This window comes from Amblyomma americanum, chromosome 1 (assembly GCF_052857255.1).
Source record: "Amblyomma americanum isolate KBUSLIRL-KWMA chromosome 1, ASM5285725v1, whole genome shotgun sequence".
Lineage (NCBI taxonomy): Eukaryota > Metazoa > Arthropoda > Arachnida > Ixodida > Ixodidae > Amblyomma > Amblyomma americanum.
Window position 1 is genome coordinate 459210718 of NC_135497.1, and position 18984 is coordinate 459229701.

At 51.2% G+C, this 18984-nt stretch overlaps 1 pseudogene; it reads right to left on the bottom strand.

Moving 5' to 3' along the window:
• Window positions 1–16704: 16704 nt before the first annotated feature.
• On the bottom strand, window positions 16705–18571 carry LOC144126035 (uncharacterized; annotated as a pseudogene).
• Window positions 18572–18984: the final 413 nt, after the last annotated feature.

Sequence of the window (18984 nt, forward strand, 5' to 3'; positions counted from 1 at the left end):
TTCATTTGATCCTTTCTATTGATTAGATCATACCAATGGCCTTTGTTGCACCGATTTGCGCGCTTCAACTTGATAGCGTCAGCTGAAAAGAGTGCCGGTTGTCAAGAGGAGAGCGTAATTGGGGTTCTCGCCTGTAACAAGGACAGAGACTCGAAGGAGTTCAGCAGTCGTTTCCTCAGGGGGCCCGTCTCACACTTTAAGCAGACACACGCTTGGCGACGCAGGTAACGAGGTGTCGGATCCTAACCACTCCTTATATAGTCAGAATCACTGCGTGAATTCTTCGACGATTTCTCTTTGCGTAGCAGCGACGGCGATTTCATTTTTTTTGCCCAAGGGCAACTAAGGCCAAACAGCTGGCGGAGCCACGGGGTTAAAAAGGCCTACTCTATCAAGCGGCATCCGATATCGGTCATGAGGTATGTCACAGCGAGAATGTACAGGGACCTCTTAAGTAAAGTACAAAGGTTTCGGTTAACTCAACACTTGCTGAAAGCGGTAAGAGTTGTTTTAACATCTGCGCAATCGTTACGGGGAACCAAGATGCCACGCTGTACATAGTTCATAGTGCAGCAAAGAACTGTGACGCTCCGGATGGAGAGGATAAGACCCAGTTTTCTCCTCTAGACTTGAAAGAGGCTGCGTCACGGACGGGAGATTACCCCTTGTGAAAATGTATAGAACCCGTCAACACGTGCGAAGCTGGGTTGGTTCATGATTCGAGAACGTCATGAAAATGCAGCTCGTAAAGAAACAAGTGACCGCCCGGGGTGACGAGAGGTGTCGCCACTTGTGTCCCGTTTCTACACAGTGTTTTACAACGCAGGCTGTAATAGCGTTGTACAAGCCATTTAGGGGAATTAATTTAGGGCGTACACACAACAGCAGCCGGGCAATGGGTTACGCGTAACACGTTAGTTGAACACTATACGCCATCTTCCTCAAAGTGATACCGATATGTTCTCCGACCCATGGAGCCAGTTCTGAGCCTTTCCATTCCTGCAAAACAACGGTGTAAATCCTTCGTCGGTTCTGAGAGTAGGAAAGGCACATAACTGGCGGACACCACCGCCACGTCACATCGCGATTGAGGCGTCTTTCCACTGAGCCAGTGATGCGCCTTTCCCCAGTGCCAACGAAAGGCCTAAATTGCAAATAAGACAACACTGGGAACTCGACTGTTTGCTTCGTGCAAGCGGGCCCTGGCGCCTGTGCAGTGCGCCGGGAACGCGTTAAACGCGAGGAACGCGAGGGCCGCGAGTGGAAGAAGGCCAGGTATGCACGTGAGCGTATAGACGTCCAACCAGGCATTCGACTGTGAAGCGTGAAAACGGGCCTTCCAATCCATACCTCTCAATCGCTAAATCCAATCAGCTTTCGGTGATTAATACGTCAAGCCTTTAAGCTTAAAGTTACAGTTAAATTTGAAATTGGTTTTTTGAGGAAAAGAAATAGCGCAGTATCTGTTTCACATCTCGGTGGACACCTGAACCACGCCGTGAGGAACGGAATAGAGGAGGAAGTGCGAGAAGAAAGCAAGAGGTGCCGTAGTAGGGGCTACCACCACGGGCTGCGGCACCTGCATATGGCAATATGTTCTGCCCTTCCTTCATGCACACACTGCCGAACTCCTCCTTGGGGATAGAGAGAGAAAGAAACACTTCATTGTAGAAGAGGAATTTGGGGCACACCCTTGAGTTCCCGCACGCCCCACTTCACTGAAGTGTTTATCTCCCTAAGGTCGACAACACTGGCAGCCCGGCCAGTGGCGATGGTCTGCACGGCCAGGTACTCCGAGCGCAGCAGGGTCTCCCAGTCCTCCCAGGTCTTGCGGTCATCTAGGCCATGCGGGAGAGGATGCGCCAGGTAGAGGGAGAGTATTTAGCTTAAGAGGTTCCTCAGTTAGGAAGAAGGAAAGGCTGGGAGGCAATATCCCTAAAGTACGCAAAACTACAGAACTTGGGGATATCGCCTTCCAGCCTTTCTCCCTGCCTAAACGGGGAATCCCGCAAGGGGCGGTCCTATCACCTTTACTTTAACATTGCCCTAGCGCCACGGCCCAAAGCCCTTGCTGCTATCCCAGGGCTCCACACAGCCATATACGCAGATGATATAACCCTCTGGACAACGGGAGGATCCCTTGGAACAGCCTAGGATATCTTGCAATCTGCCATAGACATCACCACCGCCCATTTAGCAAACACAGGCTTCCATCGCTGTCCAACTAAAACGGAACTATTGCAGCTGAAACACCTCCCCAGTAGCTCCCCCCCCCCTTGAGCTGGACATGTACGGGAATCCAGTGCCCATTGTGTCTCGGGTGATGATTCTCGGCATTCTCATTAACAATACACTCGATGCAACCGCCACCCTTCACATCTTGCAAAGACAGACCAAACAGGTCGCTGCACTAATAAGGCGTGTGGCCGCACGCAATCATCGGTTGTCTGAACGCGAGAGCCCCAATGTGAACAATGCATTAATATCCGCATTAGACACCACCTCCCACACCACATACTCACTCAGCGCAAAACACATCAGGCAGACATCCCAATACGCACGACTGTCACCTCCACCCTACGTCTTCCACGGACGGTTAGCACGAAACGTCTCCTGGCCACTTGTACCCACAATGCCGTGATCGAATTAGTAGAGGCTCAACGCACCAACCAATTAGACCGCCTGAGTCGCACGGAAACAGGACAACGCCTACTGCGGCAGCTCCGTCTCATTCCAGCCATTCTCATGCCAACGAGCCCTACATATTACATGATTTCTCGGTGCCTGAAACAATGTTCTCGGCTAAGGCGATGCTAGCTGTCCAGAAGAACTTTGTTCCGACCCAGGATAAATCGGAGCAAAAAAAAAAAACTCGGCCCTGCGTTTAATGGAAGAACCGAACCTTGACCGACTCAGAGCAGGAGTGAAAAGAGCGAAAGGAATTTGTTTAAGTCTTTTTCTCAGTCAATACTCATAAGGCTGACTTGTCATCTCGCGCGATTGTGACGGAGAAGGGTACTTGGCAATGTGAAGTCTCCGGATACCTACCGAAGCATATGGCTTCGCTGGTTATTACTGACACTTTTAGGGCTCACAGCTCTGAGAGCATCGTAAAATTTCTTCAGCATGATAATCCAGGGCCCTGTAATGTATTTAGTGTAGACGTGGATGATTTCTTTTACTCTCTCCCTCCCAATGAAATGATGAGTGCGGTGGAAAGATGCATCACGGCAGACAACGATGAAGAATATATAAGGGCTTGTGGCATATCAGTAGCTAGCTTCCATGAATTACTATCATTTTATGTAAAGGCTATATTCATTGAATGGGAAGGTAAGCTTTTCACGAAAAAGCGGGTGTTTGCATTGGTTCCAGGGTGGCACCGGTGTTAAGTGATATCTTTTTATCTTTCGTAGATCGGAGTATTCAAGCAAACTTGGCCAGGATGGCGTCGCGGATTTTCCGTTACGTTGACATTTTCTTATCTTTGTTGATAAAACTAATTTTCCTAGACAGTTGAGTGATGTTCTGAAAGCGTTTAAAGAAAATGCTCATGGTCTGCAATTCACCACAGAGGTTACGGCCGATAACAAGCTGCAGTTTTTAGATTTGAGCCTGGAAGTTCATACAAGACATATTTGCTGGGAATACTTGCCAAGGGCCGGCAAGCCGTTGTTGAACTACATGTCACATCATTCTAAAATAGTAAAAACAGGAATTGCTGTCTCGTCGTTGTTTTCTGCTTTGTCCAAATCTTGAGACCATTTGACTGATCAGAGCTTCAACGAACAGGCTAAAAGATTAAGAGAAGCAGGTTACCCGAATGATGCCATCTTGTTGGGCTGCAGCAAGATAGCCAAAAACTCGACTTAAGAAAAAGTGGTGGGTTCGTGTGCGCGAAGGTCGTGGGTTCACGTCCCGTTTTTGAAAAATATTGCGTATACAAATAAAGAAGTTTATCGGCAAGTACAAGATTATAAGCCCTATTCTGCAAGGGTTTACACAGAATGGATGAACAGGATTCGCCGCTCTTGTGCTAATCCGAACTATAAACAGAACCTTCCACGACAACAAGATTGCTATAGTTGTGTACTTAGACGTAAAAACGGCATTTGATACAGTTAATCATTCAATTCTTGTAGGTGAACGCTTTAAGTATGAATTTAGAGGGAAAATATCAAAATTTTTCAATACTTACCTTTCAAACCACATTCAGCATGTGGTGATGAAAGACGTGACCTCTGAGGCACAAGTCGTGTTAACTGGGGGCCCGCAGGGATCAGTTCAAGGATCAATTTTGTTTTTGTTATCCGTGAATGATTTTCCAACCATATTAAAGTATTGACACAGGTGATAGAAGAGGAGGACGAAGGGAACTCAGGCGATAGAAGCAGAGGACGAAGAAAATCTTCCTGCTCGTACTCGCTCTTCCGGCTGTGTAGCTCCTTGGTCCCCGAGTGTTTTTGGTGTACTATTCGTTACAAATCTGGTGGAGGCAGTGCTGGGTACGCTTCCAGACCCGCGCAGCCCACCTGTGATCACGGATCTCACCCCGGTCCACCAGCGCTGCGGCCGCCGCCTGCGAGGAGAGTCCCCAGAGTTCGGACCCCTTCCGGCAGCCACCAGGATGACACAGCCTCGGACGTCGGAGGAGCCAGCTGCCATGTCAACTGAGAGTAGGCTTCCAGCTCACATCCTGTGCCAGCAGCCACGAACACCCCCGTCTTTTCATGGCGACGTGTTCGAGGACGCCGAGGACTGGCTCGAGACATTCGAGCGTGTCGCCCGTTACAACGGGTGGAGCGATGAGCGGAAGCTCCACAACGTGTATTTCGCTCTCGAAGAGTCGGCGCGGACATGGTTCGAAAACCATGAGGCTTCGTTTCCATCCTGGGAGGCCTTCTGCCGCAACCTGCTCGCCACTTTTCCAAACGCCGACCGTCGGGAGCAAGCTGAAGCTACGCTACACTCGCGCAACCAGCGCCCGAACGAGAGTGTCCGCATGTTCTTTGAGGACATGACCCGCCTTTTCAAGCGCGCGGACCCCTCTATGTCGGAAGACAAGAAGCTTCGCCATTTAATGCGTGGTGTCAAGCAGGAGCTATTCGCGGGACTCGTGCGCAGCCCACCGCGCACTGTGGCCGAGTTTCTCAGCGAGGCGGCCACCATGGAGAAGACTCTACAGCAACGAGCCCGCCAATACAATCGTGACGTCAACGCCTTCGGGCCAGACACCTGTTCTATGCATCTCGGAAGCGCCCCGGACGACTTACGCGAACTCATCCGTTCCGTCGTCCGGGAGGAACTCAAAGCCCTTCGGACGCCTTCTAACATGCCATCCTTCGCGTCGCTGACTGACGTCGTCCGCGACGAGGTGCGCCTCGCAGCCCAACAACAAGCATCTGAGGTACCCCTCCAGCTTGACGCAAGACCCACGTACGCGTCTGTACTCCGTCAAGCTCCGACGTCGGGCTACACCATCAATGCCGCTGCTCCATCAGTGCGGCCACCGGGTCCCCCTCGTGACCCCACTCTGCCAGCTTACGAGCGGACGCGTAAGAGTCAAGTGTGGCGGGCTCCAGACCGTCGGCCCCTCTGTTATCATTGTGGCGAGGCGGGTCACCTTTATAGGGCGTGCTCGTACCGCCGCGTGGGCCTGCGGGGTTTCGCCCCGGACGACCCCTGCCCTCGCAATGGCGAAAGGCCACTTGAGATAGCCTCTCACCTATTGGAGCGGCAGAATCTCGTCACATCCGGTCGCCGCGGGTCTCGATCATCCTTCCCCAATGCGCTACCGTTCTCCAAGTCCCCGCGGAGCGCAAAGCTATTCCGGACGCCGTTCGCCCAGCCCACGCCGGGAAAACTAATGCCGGCAGGCTCCGGAGGCAAGGCCGCTGCTGTAGGGAAATGTGAAGATCCTCCGCCACCATCACGCCGATACGCCATTTCGCCGGGGGCAGGTAGCGACAGCATCCGACACGCTACCTCCGATTTGTACGTAACAATTGATGGAGTCGACGTCTCCGCCTTACTCGACACCGGTGCCGATTACTCCGTAATGAGCCGTGCCCTCGCCCAAGAATTAAAGAAAGTTTTGACGCGATGGTCTGGGCCGATCATTCGTACTGCTGGGAGTCACCTGTATACCCCTGCTGGCAAGTGTACTGCAAGGGTCGGCATCCGTGGTTTTCTGTACGTCTGTGAATTCGTGGTACTGTCCGAGTGTTCGAGGGACTTGATCCTGGGCCTCGACTTTCTGCAGACGAACGGCGCTGTCATTGATCTGCACGAAGCCCGGATCACGTTCTCGACGAAACAGGCCGTGGCGCATACCGACAGAGATCCGGGAATCAACGCTCTGCGTATAGTCGACGATGACGTGATGGTGCCACCACGGTCTAGCGTCCTGGTTCTCGTGAGATATGACTTGTTCCAGGATTACGAGGGTATCGCGGATAGCCACCTCCCGCTGTTGCTCGCGAAGGGAATAGCCGTCGCTCGAGGCCTCGTCCAGTTGCATAACGGTTGTACTAGTGTCCTACTCACGAACTTCGCCAACGAGGTTCAGCACCTCGCCAGGGACACGGCTGTTGCCTTACTTCACGAAGTTATTGTGTTTCCTGATTTATGCGCCGTCGGGGCCAGCCCTCAAGACGAGGCCGCACCATGCCACGCCCTGCAGACCGTGAAAATCAACCCGGACTTGGCACCTGAGCAGAAGAATCTTCTGTCTGCTCTTCTAGCAGATTTTGCAGATTGCTTCGCCACCAGCTCCAGGTTCGGTCGTACACCTGTCGCCAAGCATCGCATCATCACAGACGAGGCCACGCCGCCTGTATGCCAGCGCCCATACCGCGTTTCTCCTAAGGAACGCGAAGCCATTAAAACGCAAGTCGATGAAATGCTTGCAGACGATGTTATTCAGCCGTCAACAAGCCCATGGGCGTCGCCCGTGGTCCTCGTCAAAAAGAAAGACGGCACCTTGAGATTCTGTGTTGATAACCGGAAACTAAACAACGTGACCAAAAAGGACGTTTATCCGCTTCCCAGGATGGACGATGCCCTCGACCGATTACGTGACGCCAGGTTCTTCTCCTCATTAGATCTCAAAAGCGGATACTGGCAGATAGAGGTGGACCAGAGAGACCGAGAGAAGACGGCTTTCGTGACTCCAGACGGTTTATACGAGTTCAAGGTGCTCCCGTTTGGTCTTTGCTCGGCGCCGGCCACGTTCCAGCGTATGATGGACACCGTTTTATCCGGTCTGAAGTGGCAGTCTTGCTTGGTGTACTTGGACGACGTCGTCATTTTCTCGCCTACCTTCGATCAACACTTGGACCGGCTGCGCATCGTGCTTCGAGCCCTGAAATGCGCGCAACTAACGATCAAGCCCGAGAAATGTCATTTTGGTTTCACGGAACTTCGCTTTTTTGGCCATGTTGTCAGCGCACTAGGCGTTCTACCGGACCCCGACAAGACTGCTGCCGTCTCCAGTTTTCCGCGCCCAACCGCCAAGAAGGCACTTCGACGTTTTCTGGGCCTCTGTTCTTACTACCGACGCTTTGTGCCCGATTTCTCCAGAATAGCTGACCCGTTGACAGCACTGACTAGAGACGAAATACCCTTTCTGTGGGGAAGCGACCAAGAAGAAGCTTTTCAGGAGCTCCGCAACCGCCTACACAGCCCCCCGATACTCGCCCATTTCGATGAAGACGCCGCCACCGACATACACACCGATACCAGTAATGTTGGCCTTGGGGCGGTACTTATCCAGTGGCAGGACGGCGTGGAACGCGTTATCGCTTACGCGAGCCGAACACTTTTCGATCGGAGGCGAACTATTCGACGACAGAGAAAGAATGCCTTGCGGTGATCTGGGCCATCAGCAAGTTTCGTCCATACCTGTACGGACGACCCTTCCGTGTTGTCAGCGACCATCACTCGTTATGCTGGCTGGCAAACCTTAAAGATCCGTCCGGCCGGTTGGCTAGGTAGAGCCTCCGTTTGCAAGAGTACGACGTGACTGTCGTTTACAAGTCGGGCCGGCACCACCAAGATGCGGATTGCTTATCACGCGCGCCCGTGCACCACGCTCCGCAAGAAATCACCGAAGATCTTCCTTTCATTTGTGCCCTTAGCCCATCCCATGTGGCTCAGCTTCAACTAACGGACCCGGAGCTAGCGCCGCTCATCGAGCACCTGGAAGGTCACAGTGGTCGGGTTCCGCGTGTTTTTCGTCGTGGCCTGCAATCCTTCACCATGCGAAATGGCGTTCTCTACAAGCGCAACTTTGGAAAGTCCACCGAAACATTTTTACTCGTGGTGCCCACCCGGTTACGACCTGACATCTTGAGCGCTTTTCACGACGAGCCGTCCGCCGGCCACTTGGGAGTCAGTCGCACGCTGTCAAGGATTCGGGAGAAGTACTATTGGCCCAAATTACTTCCATCAGTGCAGACCCACGTGCGAACCTGCCGCGACTGCAAACGCCGGAAGTCTCCACCCATGAAACCAGCCGGATTTCTTCAGCCAATAGCGCCACCGAAGATCCCTTTTCAACAAATTGGAATGGATCTCCTTGGCCCCTTCCCGAAGTCATCCACTGGAAAACGGTGGATCGCTGTTGCGACGGACGACTTGACACGTTATGCTGAGACCACGTCGCTTGCGAGCGGAACTGCTGCCGAAGTAGCCGAGTTTTTTGTCCACAGCATCGTCCTGCGTCATGGCGCCCCTGCGGTCATTATTTCTGACCGTGGGGCAGCTTTCACAGCCCGCCTAACCCAGGCTGTGCTGAAACTGACGCATACCAGCCATAGACGTGCGACGGCGTACCACTCGCAGACCAATGGCTTGGTGGAACGGCTCAACAGAACTCTGGCCGACATGCTTTCCATGTACGTGGATATAGAGCATAAAACCTGGGACCAAATTCTGCCATACGCTACATTCGCTTACAATACGGCACTGCAGGAGACAACGCGGCTCACTCCCTTCCAGCTTGTCTTCGGCCGTCGAGTTACTACTACGCTAGATGCTATGCTGCCTGTTGACCCCCACTGCGAGAGTGACCCTGACCTCGACATCGCCACTTTTGTGCAGCGTGCGGAAGAAGCGCGGCAACTGGCAAGGCAGCGCATACACCGTCAACAGCAACTAGACGCTGGCCGCTGCAACCAGGGACGGCGCTTCGTTGCCTACGAGCCAGGCGACTATGTGTGGATTTGGACGCCCGTTCGTCACCGCGGGCTGTCTGAAAAATTACTCCGTCGATACTTCGGCCCATACCGTGTCCTCCGCCGCATTAGCGACGTCACCTACGAAGTTCAACCCGCCACCCAAGCCAGCTCATCCCACAGACGCAAGCTTACCGACGTTGTGCACGTCGTTCGTATGAAGCCGTACCACGACCGGCCACCCGATTGAACTTGAGGCTGACCGCTGTGCCCTGTTCTATGTTGTGATCCTCGTGCCTCACCCTAGCACGCTCGCTTTCTGCTCGTCACTCTAGTGCACGATGGCCGCATCGGGGCGATGCTGCAGGGGAGGGAGCAATGACACAGGTGATAGAAGAGGAGAACGAAGGGAACTCAGGCGATAGAAGCAGAGGACGAAGAAAATCTTCCTGCTCGTGCTCGCTCTACCGGCTGTGTAGCTCCTTGGTCCCCGAGTGTTTTTGGTGTACTATTCGTTACAGTATTCCCAAACAATAATGCACGCCAATGACACTGCTTAGTTTTTATAGGGGACACAATAAACTAGCTTAACAATAAAATAAACGAAGAATTAGAAATTATTCTTAATTAGTCCAGTAACAATGATCTCTCCGTCAGCATTCAGAAAACTAAATACGCTGTATGTAGTTCAAGGAAAAAAAAGTTAAACTACAAGGATGTTGCATTGTATTTAAATAGCGTGCCACTACAAGAAGCAAATAACTCCAAATATCTTTGTATACATTTTGATTATGACTGGAAAAATCAAGTAAACAGGTTTGCACAAAGTCAGCTTATGGATGCCATATTTGATGCAAGCACGAGAATGTTTCAATTTTTGCAATGCTTCGCATACAGTACACTGCTTTTATGCAGAGCCAACTAATCTATTGCATAGGGTCATTGGGTAACACGTATCCAATATATGCCGAACCTGTGATCCGGTTGACGAAGAGAGCGGTAAAAATTATTACTTATTCAAAATTATCTGAGTCCAGAAAACCACTCTTTATATCAACCCGTATTCCGCATTTTCACTCAATATACACTTTAAAGGTAGCGCAGACATTTCACCAAATCTTACAAATCAACAACGACCCACTTGCCCATAGCATATTTATATGGCCTAAAAGGGAAACGAGAGCGGCTAGTGCCAACCATTTCAACTTACGAGTGTGTCGCAATAGTTACTGGCAAAGATTAATTGAGTTTATTGGATTTTTGGTTTAGAATAGTTTACCTGATGATATTAAAGTGAAAAAAAAAACGTGCAATCTATCAAAATGTTCCTGATGAATATGTGAAATTACGGTGTGTTATTTTTTGAGTGTGTGCGTGTGTGAGGATGTGTGTATTGTGTACGCTTATTTTGTTTATCCCTAAACTCTTGAGAATCTTACTTTTTTTTATGAACGCAATGTGTCGTCTTCGCATGTCGCATTTATAATGTACAGTAGTGTGATGGAACCGTAACTAGCCTTTGGCTACGGTTCCAATATCATTGTGCGTATAGTATCATTGTACATTCATTTTTAATGAAAAAATAAAAGGCCGGGCGTAGGAGCTTTGTGAAGGCCTTCAGTTGGAGTCCCGCGAATGTCATTCGCACGTCATGATAGTCAAGGACGTCGGCATAGTTTGCCACTCCCGGAAACTGATGTCACAGTAGCCATGGACGTCGACATAGTTAAGCCTACTCCCCATAACACAAAAAAAAGGAACCGAGCTAGATTGGAAACGAAAAGGATTTCGCATTTCCGCTCTTAAGCAGATTTCAATGCAATCCTGTAATTTTTTTCCTTGTGAGTTCCGCGATTGTTGTCCAAGAGCCATTCACGATCAAGATTAGCAGCAGCAGCAGGACAAATGCCTCTCGCATGCATATTCAATTCACGCTGTGCTTTGCCAGCTGCGACAATCTTATCATTGCAAACTTCTTTAACTCATCCACCCACCTAACTTTCTGCCGGCCCCAGCTACACTTGCCTTCTCTTCGTATCAGTCCGTTACCCTTAACGCTTACGCTTAGCGTTACGCTTAGCTTTCTTTCGCATTACACGCCCAGCCAAAACCCATTCCTTCTCACTCCGCCCGCAAGTGGCGCTAGGCCAGTTCCGGCAGCCGCGTTTTGTAGCAGAAAGTGATGAAACTGACCTCCTCAAGTTCGTGTTCCCGGCCATGCTTTCGCAGTACGTTAACCTTACTGTTATGACTTGGCCTGCAAGAGACCATGAGACGCCATTCACCGGCGGAGCCACTGGCTACATAAGGAACGGAAGTAATCTGGCGTCGCAATGTAGGACGCCCAAAGGTCTCACATGGTACACGCTTCAGTTTGAACCTGCCGGCGATGCGGGGCGCGTGCCGGGCATTGCTGAACGCTCGCCACGGAGACGGCACCTTCGTCATCCTCAAGGTGGCTGCCTCGCAACCATATGGCCACCAATGAGGACAAGAGCGTGACCGTGTATGTGATGGAATTCATTCCTACACGCCTATTGGCCACGTGCCCTGCTGCGGCCTAGGGACACTGGGGAGCCTTACTGGTTCAAAAGGCCTGCACCAGAGGCAGTGTGTGTGGACTCGTGGTGACTCGTGGTGTATAATCCCTTTGAAGACGCATCTCTGAGCTCTCTTTGATCCTCTTGTAAATAAAGAATATAACCGTCTCATTTTTTGCGTCATTCATAGAAGACCTCGTAGTATGTGTTCTTTCCAGGCAGAGGCCGGGTGTTGGCTTCGACGATCACTGAGACCCACATCAGTACATTCACCTTCGCGTCTTTTGTAGCGGGAGCTGCACTAGGCTACCAGTCAAGCATTTCACGGTACAGGCGAGACGCCAGTTGTGCGCATGCGCTACCATGGTACATGCGGGAGGGCAGTTGTGCGCATGCGCCGTTACCATGGCAACCGACGAGGAGGAGGGGGTGCGCCGCGCAATTTGTCGTTTCCCTCCCTCCTTTATCCTTTCCTTTATGGCACGGTTCGGGTGTCCACTGAGATATGCGAGAAGGTTACCGTGCTTTGCGCGCTCGCGGTGCTATCTGGCATGACGTCACACCGCGCGGCTCGCCGCCGTTTGGTACGAAGTCACACCGTTTTCATCACCCGAACCGCGCGTCATCGCATGCGCAGCATTGCGTATAAAAAGCGGAGATGTAATCGGCGGCTGTATCGCAACGCTTCATATGGATGCACAAAAGGAGAGTCCAGCCGCTGCTAAACGGCAGTATAAACAAGAGAAAATTAACTCTTCCGATCCCGAGGTTGTCGCCTGGCAGTTGGCTACTTATCAAAAAGAGAATGAGCGTCAGAAGGCAAAGAGAGCAGCGGAGACGCCCGAACAGGCAGAGGAACGCCTTGCAAAGCGGAGACGCCCGACTGCCGAGCGTAATAGACACTGCATAGCCGCTGAGATCGAGCCTGTATGGAAGGCGTCAGTTAACGGCAACCAACCGAAGAGGATGTGAAGGCCCGTCGTGTGACTGATCACGCTATTCGAGTTTCCGAAGGTTCATCTTCGACCTGGACATTTCAAGCGGACATGTATCTGATTGCTAAACATACAGTGCCAACAACAAGCTCAGCAAGGGAAACGTGCCTTCCGCTACGTATAACCTTGCATAGCGGAGCTAAGCCACTGCCAATTTTTTTTTAAAGGGAAAGTTTTACTGGTCGCGAACTTGCAATTTCGCCTTGGCGAGCTTCGAGGAGGCGCATGACGTCACAACGCGTACCTCGCCGGGGAGCCGAACCGGTCTTGTCGGGCCGGTGGCGGCTGGCGCACTCGGCGCGAAATAGAGACAAGCTCCAAGTCACCGCCAGTGCGGTCAGAGTGCGCCGATGCCGCCGAACGCGTCGGCGGTCAAGCGCAATGTCTCGCTTTGCCGACTTTAGGTCGCCATGCAGCACGCGCGCACGCCTTACGCCGGAGTATAAACGAGCCTTAGCAGAGCCTGCGCTTAACCGCTAACCATCGTATTAGGTGGCGGCATCTATGGGAGCCACTGAAACCCCCCGCACACTCACTGAATAAAAAAGAACCTGTCCGTGGCTGGGAATCGAATATAGGGCCTATGGCGTTTGAGGCGAAGACGCTGCCACTCCGCCACGGCAGCTCATGTTTATCTGTGAATAAAGGCGCATCTAGTGAATGCACTCTTCCGATGCAGATCTCGCCGCGCTTTCGCTACATATATCCTGGCCTAATAGTGCTAGGCCATAATAATAATAATTAATAATTGGTTTTTTTGGGAAAGGAAATGGCGCAGTATCTGTCTCATATATCGTTGAACACCTGAACCGCGCCTTAAGGGAAGGGACAAGGGAGGGAGTGAAAGAAGGGAAGGAGGTGCCGTAGTGGAGGGCTTCGGAATAATTTCGACCACCTGGGGATCTTTAACGTGCACTGACATCGCACAGCACACGGGCGCCTTAGCGTTTTTCCTCCATAAAAGCGCAGCCGCCGCGGTCGGGTTCGAGCCCGGGAAGCTAGGCCATAAGCAATTTCCATAAGCATAAGCATGGAAGCTCCAAGGCGCTTTTCCCGCGTCCTGAAATGCACTGGTCGATGCCCCCTTTCTCAGTCTGATAGCCTTCATCTTCGTCTCCACCGACGCTCTCGGCTCGCTGAGGTGAGCGCTCTCAGACGCCTTTGCGCCCTGCCGTGTACGTCGATGAGGCGCGCCGAGGGTACAACCTGAATCAGTGCTCCAACATATTGCCTCCTTACAGCCCGCCTTACCCACAATATTGTGCGCAGCCGCCGCTGTGGCTGACTGGTTATGGCACTCGGCTGCTGGCCCGAAAGATGCGGGCTCGATCTAGGCCGCGGCGGTCGAATTTCGATAGAGGCGAAATTCTAGAGGCCCTTGTACTGTACGATGTCAGTGCACGTTAAAGAACCCCAGGTGGTCGAAGTTCCCCGAGCCTTTCACTACGGCGTCTCTCATAGCCTGAGTCGCTTTAGGACGTTAAACCCCCATAAACCATAAACAATATTGTGCGTCGTTTGGGTCGCCTGCATTGCTGCCATTCCGATGGGTTCCCTGACACTCCTCACCTTCTGTAGCACTCTCCGGGCTATGCATACCTGCGGAGCTTTATGTTATACCACACCTCTGCCTCCTATTTTTCCTAAAGGGTGTGGCTGACGGGCACGTCAGCTCCGGCGCCCAACATGCGCCCCCGTCTTTAAATCTGGTTAGGCACCTCGGGTGAGAACTTCCACTATCTATTTCTTCAACTGTGGCTCGGTTTGGGGGCATCAATTCAATTCTTTTGCCCTTAATCTTAATAAGACAACTATAGTGGGACGGTTGACTTATGGAATCACGGAACCATCTAGTGGACATTTAATTACCGCATGTTTTCTTATCCAGCGCGTTAAGATATAGCGGCTTATTTAGCACACCTTACAGCATTATTCACAACATCCAATCAGAATTTTTTTTATTCCTTTCTTTAAGCTCTTCCAAAGCGTTCCACCAAACTGTTAATTAAAATGAACTTGTTAGCAGCTCAAACCGTTAAACAATGGAGATACCTATGCAATTTTGACGTCTAAATGCGAGAGCAAGTACAACTTGGTCACGGTGTCAGTGGACACCTGAATCGCGCTATAAGTATGCAGTGGCGTTCGCCTATAGAACTAGAGACAGTCATGCGCCTTTCCTATTCTGACAACCAGCGGAAGGTTAATACTCCGCGCATTTTGATCATTTTGATTTTGATCAGATCGACATGCCCATGCACATGAGATCACACATCACGACTTACCCAGTATCAAAGCGCATGGATGAGGAATACAATAGAGTACGCAGACTAGCCAGAGCTAGACCCCTCTCTAAGCGTTGGGATAGAAGCAAGGACACGACCTACGTCCATGAGGCTGGACCCGTTATCGGGGTCGCGATAATTGCGGGAGTTTCACCCCGAGGGGATATAATTCCAAGCAGCCTTATCCAAGCGGGGGATACCACATAATCTGAAGAAGCAGCTATCGCACTAGCGATATCAAAGAACAGCGAGGCAACTGTTATGACCGACTCACAAGCAGCGGCGCGCAATTACCTCAGAGGTCGCGTTCGCGCTCCGCGTTGGGAAATTTTGGAAACGTCTTATCCTTCCAATCCTTTCGAAGTCCAGATTTTCTGGACGCCAGGGCACCTCTCAACGACGGGCGATGAGGCGGCCAACACAGCTGCTCGAGCTCTACTCCTCCGAGCATCCGGCACGCAGCCTCTCTCTGACACAGTTAACAACCCCTCACCGTTACTAAGCTACGCATAAATTACGGAGTATTATAAGATCATAAGAAGGGAATATCCTCTTCCTCACAAAACTGTTAGCAAATTTGAAGAGCACATAATCAGTCGACTATAAACTAATACTCTGCCCAATCCCTAATTGATGAGTAAATGGTATCCAGACACCTACGATTCGTCCTGCCCTTCGGTGGAGCAGTTGGCACACTCTTTGACAGAGCTTGGGAATGTCAAGAAAACTCAGTCTTGGACAGCAATCCCGATGCGACATATGAGCGCTGGGAGGCAACCCTTTATAGCCACAGTCCCCTCGACCAGAAATCGCCGGTTGAGAGGAGCCGGATCATGATGGCGACCAATGGGTTCCCCTCCTGAACCCACCCAGTATTTATGCTCTCAATAAATGTTTTCCTCCTCCGTCTCGTGAGTTAAGGAAATGCGCACACTGTCAGTGGAGTTTTTTTTTAATTGGTTTTGGGGAAAGGAGATAGCGCAGTACCTGTCTCATATATCGTTGGACACCTGAACCGCGCCGTAAGGGAAGGGATAAAGGAGGGAGTGAAAAATGAAAGGAAGAGAGAGGTGTCGTATTGGAGGGCTCAGGAATAATTTCGACCGGCTGGGGATCTTTAACGTGCACTGACATCGCACAGCACACGGGCGAATTAGCGTTTTTTTTTTCCTTCAGTGGAGTGCTAAATCGCGATTTGAGGTACGGGGCTTGCCCGCCGCGGTGGCGCATTGGTTAGGGCGCTCGGCTACTGATCCGGAGTGCCCGTGTTCGAACCAGACCGCGGCGGCTACGTCTTTATGGAGGCAAAACTCTAAGGCACCTGTGTGCTATGCGAAGTCAGTGCACGTTAAAGATCCACAGGTGGTCGAAATTATTCCAGAGCCCCCCACAACGGCACCTCTTTCTTCCTTTCTTCTTTCAACACCTCATTTATTCCTTCTCTTACGGCGTGTATAAGGTGTCCAACGATATATGAGACAGGTACTGCGCCATTCCTTTCCCCAAAACACCAACCAATTACGTGGCTTAGGGGACGCTGGCGGATATTGCTTCATGATGCCCTCAAATGACCCTCGTCATTTGAGGGCCGCGCTTCGCCCACGGGTGGTCGAATGTGGCTCTCGGGCCACATTATGTTTATCTGCCGACAACTGCAACCACCGACCCAAGGGGCCCTCGCGGACTTGGAGGGGTGGGAGGTCGTGGTCTATAGCTCCGATCCGGCGTTGCTCCTGAGGCTGGTGCAGTGGACGGAGAATGTCACCGTCAGGCACGGGCTGAAGGCCACCTCCCACGACCAGGAGCCAGCTCACATCTTAAAGTTTGAACTATAAGGGCTCCGCCAGTAATAATGTTTTCAACATCATCATCACCCTCACCCACGTGTTTTCAGTGTAACTGGCTCGCGGGGTGAGTGGAGGCCTCAATCGCGCTCTAAGTAAGCGGTGGCATACACCTACTATGACGCTCTTATGCGCCTTTCCTTTTCTGAAAACGAGCGGAAGGGGTTCTTTTGGCACAAGGGCACCTATGGCCAATGAGCGCCATGGCACAATTAAGGTATTTTCGACTTCTCAAGGTGGAGTCAAAGATCGATTTCCTAATCATTTCACCTTTAATAAGCCGAGCACCAGACTAGGCGAAAGCTTGTACCCATTGCGTCACCGGTGGGTACCCGGCGGCACTGGCATCGAACCCCGCACGTCCCGCATGCGAGGCGGATGTTTTACCATTTGGCCACCGCTGCGCTACGATGATGATTATAGGGTTATGTAATGATGATGATGAAAGTAATGATGATGATAGCGAAAGAGAAAAAAATGGCACTGCGTTGTTCAGCTAGGCCAAGATATGCGTAGCGAGAGCTATGTTGTGAGAGCGATGCTGGGGCGAGATGACTGAAGTGAAGGCTTGAGGAGTTTACTGACAGCTTTTATTGCTGTCGACCCATGAAACCACTTGGCTACAGCGCGACAGCACGGCTCGAAAAAGTTTCCACAAGTTCACGGCATGTCGGACAGGCTAACAGCTGCTCCGTCGACCCACTGGCTAAATGCGGGAACGGAGGGAACCATGAGGGAGGCGATGCTGGAAAGGTGTCGCCATCTGTCGTGCGGCTGGTGAAATGAAACTGGGCACATCCGGCCCCACTTTTTTGATCAAAGCCCTTTTTGATGAGCGCAAAAGGCAAGGAAACTCTAGGCATGGGCAATAGGCAAGGTGGCAAATGGCAATGGCAACTAGCAACAGGCTTGGCAGATTCACAAAAGCACTACATAAATTAAAGGCAAAGACAGACATGAACAACTCTAAACAAAGCGAAAAACGAACAAACACAGCACTTTCACAGGTCAATTTCCTAGTTCTGGAGATAGGTGGGCCGTGTGCACTGCCTGACGAGACGCTGCAAGTGATTAACCGCTTGCCTGTGGCAATGCTCTTCTGCTGTTCCGTAGCCGAGGTTGCCAACACAGCTTGTCTTGAAGCGGCTTGTCGCTGACCATTGCAGTTTGGCAGCGGCAGTGTTCTACGAGGAGTCTTAACGGGAGCCTTTGTATTTGCGGCTGCTTTGGCTGTCGGCGGCTGCAGCTGAGACTTGAGTCGGTGGATCTCTTGGTCCTTCTTTTTCAGCTGAAAGCTCAGGCGGCGATTCTCCTGGACGAGACGTTCGAGCTGCTTACAACGTTTCGGAAACTCCGCACTGGAACCACTGGGCTGACTGCTGGTCAGTCGGGACTTAGAAGGATGAAGCTTTACTGATGTGGCAATATCTGATGGTTGCCTTTGGGCGGCCTTGATTTTCTTAATTTTGTCTTCTTTTTCCTTCAGCTGCATTTCAAGTCTGACACACTTTTGCTTCAAGCCACCCTCTCCTCTCTTACGCTCTTCAACGACTACTGCCTTGTCCTTGGCTGCTTTAGTGAACTTGTCACGCTGTCTTGACTTGCGAGTAGTATTCCTCAAGGTGATTTACCTTTGCCTTGAAACACTGGTTTTCCGCACGGAACTGCACGTTCCACCCTCTTCTGCAGAGGTGTCGCTTCTTGGCAGCGTTTCTCTGTGACCATCCGAGCCGACCGTAGGAAACAAAAAATAAACCATAGCGAAATTTATTGGTCGTATGTAAATTAGTATTGGTGGTATAATTTCTCTGTGGATTGTGACTGCATTTGTACTAGACCAATACAGAAACCGATACACCTTATTGATCGATACATATATGTCTTATAGGATATGGTATTGACTGTATCGGTCTATGATGGGCTGTAACGAAAAGTACTAGACCAATAGAGAATCGAGTACACCTTATCGACTCATACATATTTGCCACATAGACCAATACCCATTTGTCCATGGGACTGACAGACTGATATGCATCATTCAAGGGTCCTACGAGACCAGTCGGTTTGTGGTTCTAGTTTGTTTTTCATTGCTTCCTTCTCCAGCTCAGGCTCTGATCTCAAAATCAACACATGCCGATCCCATG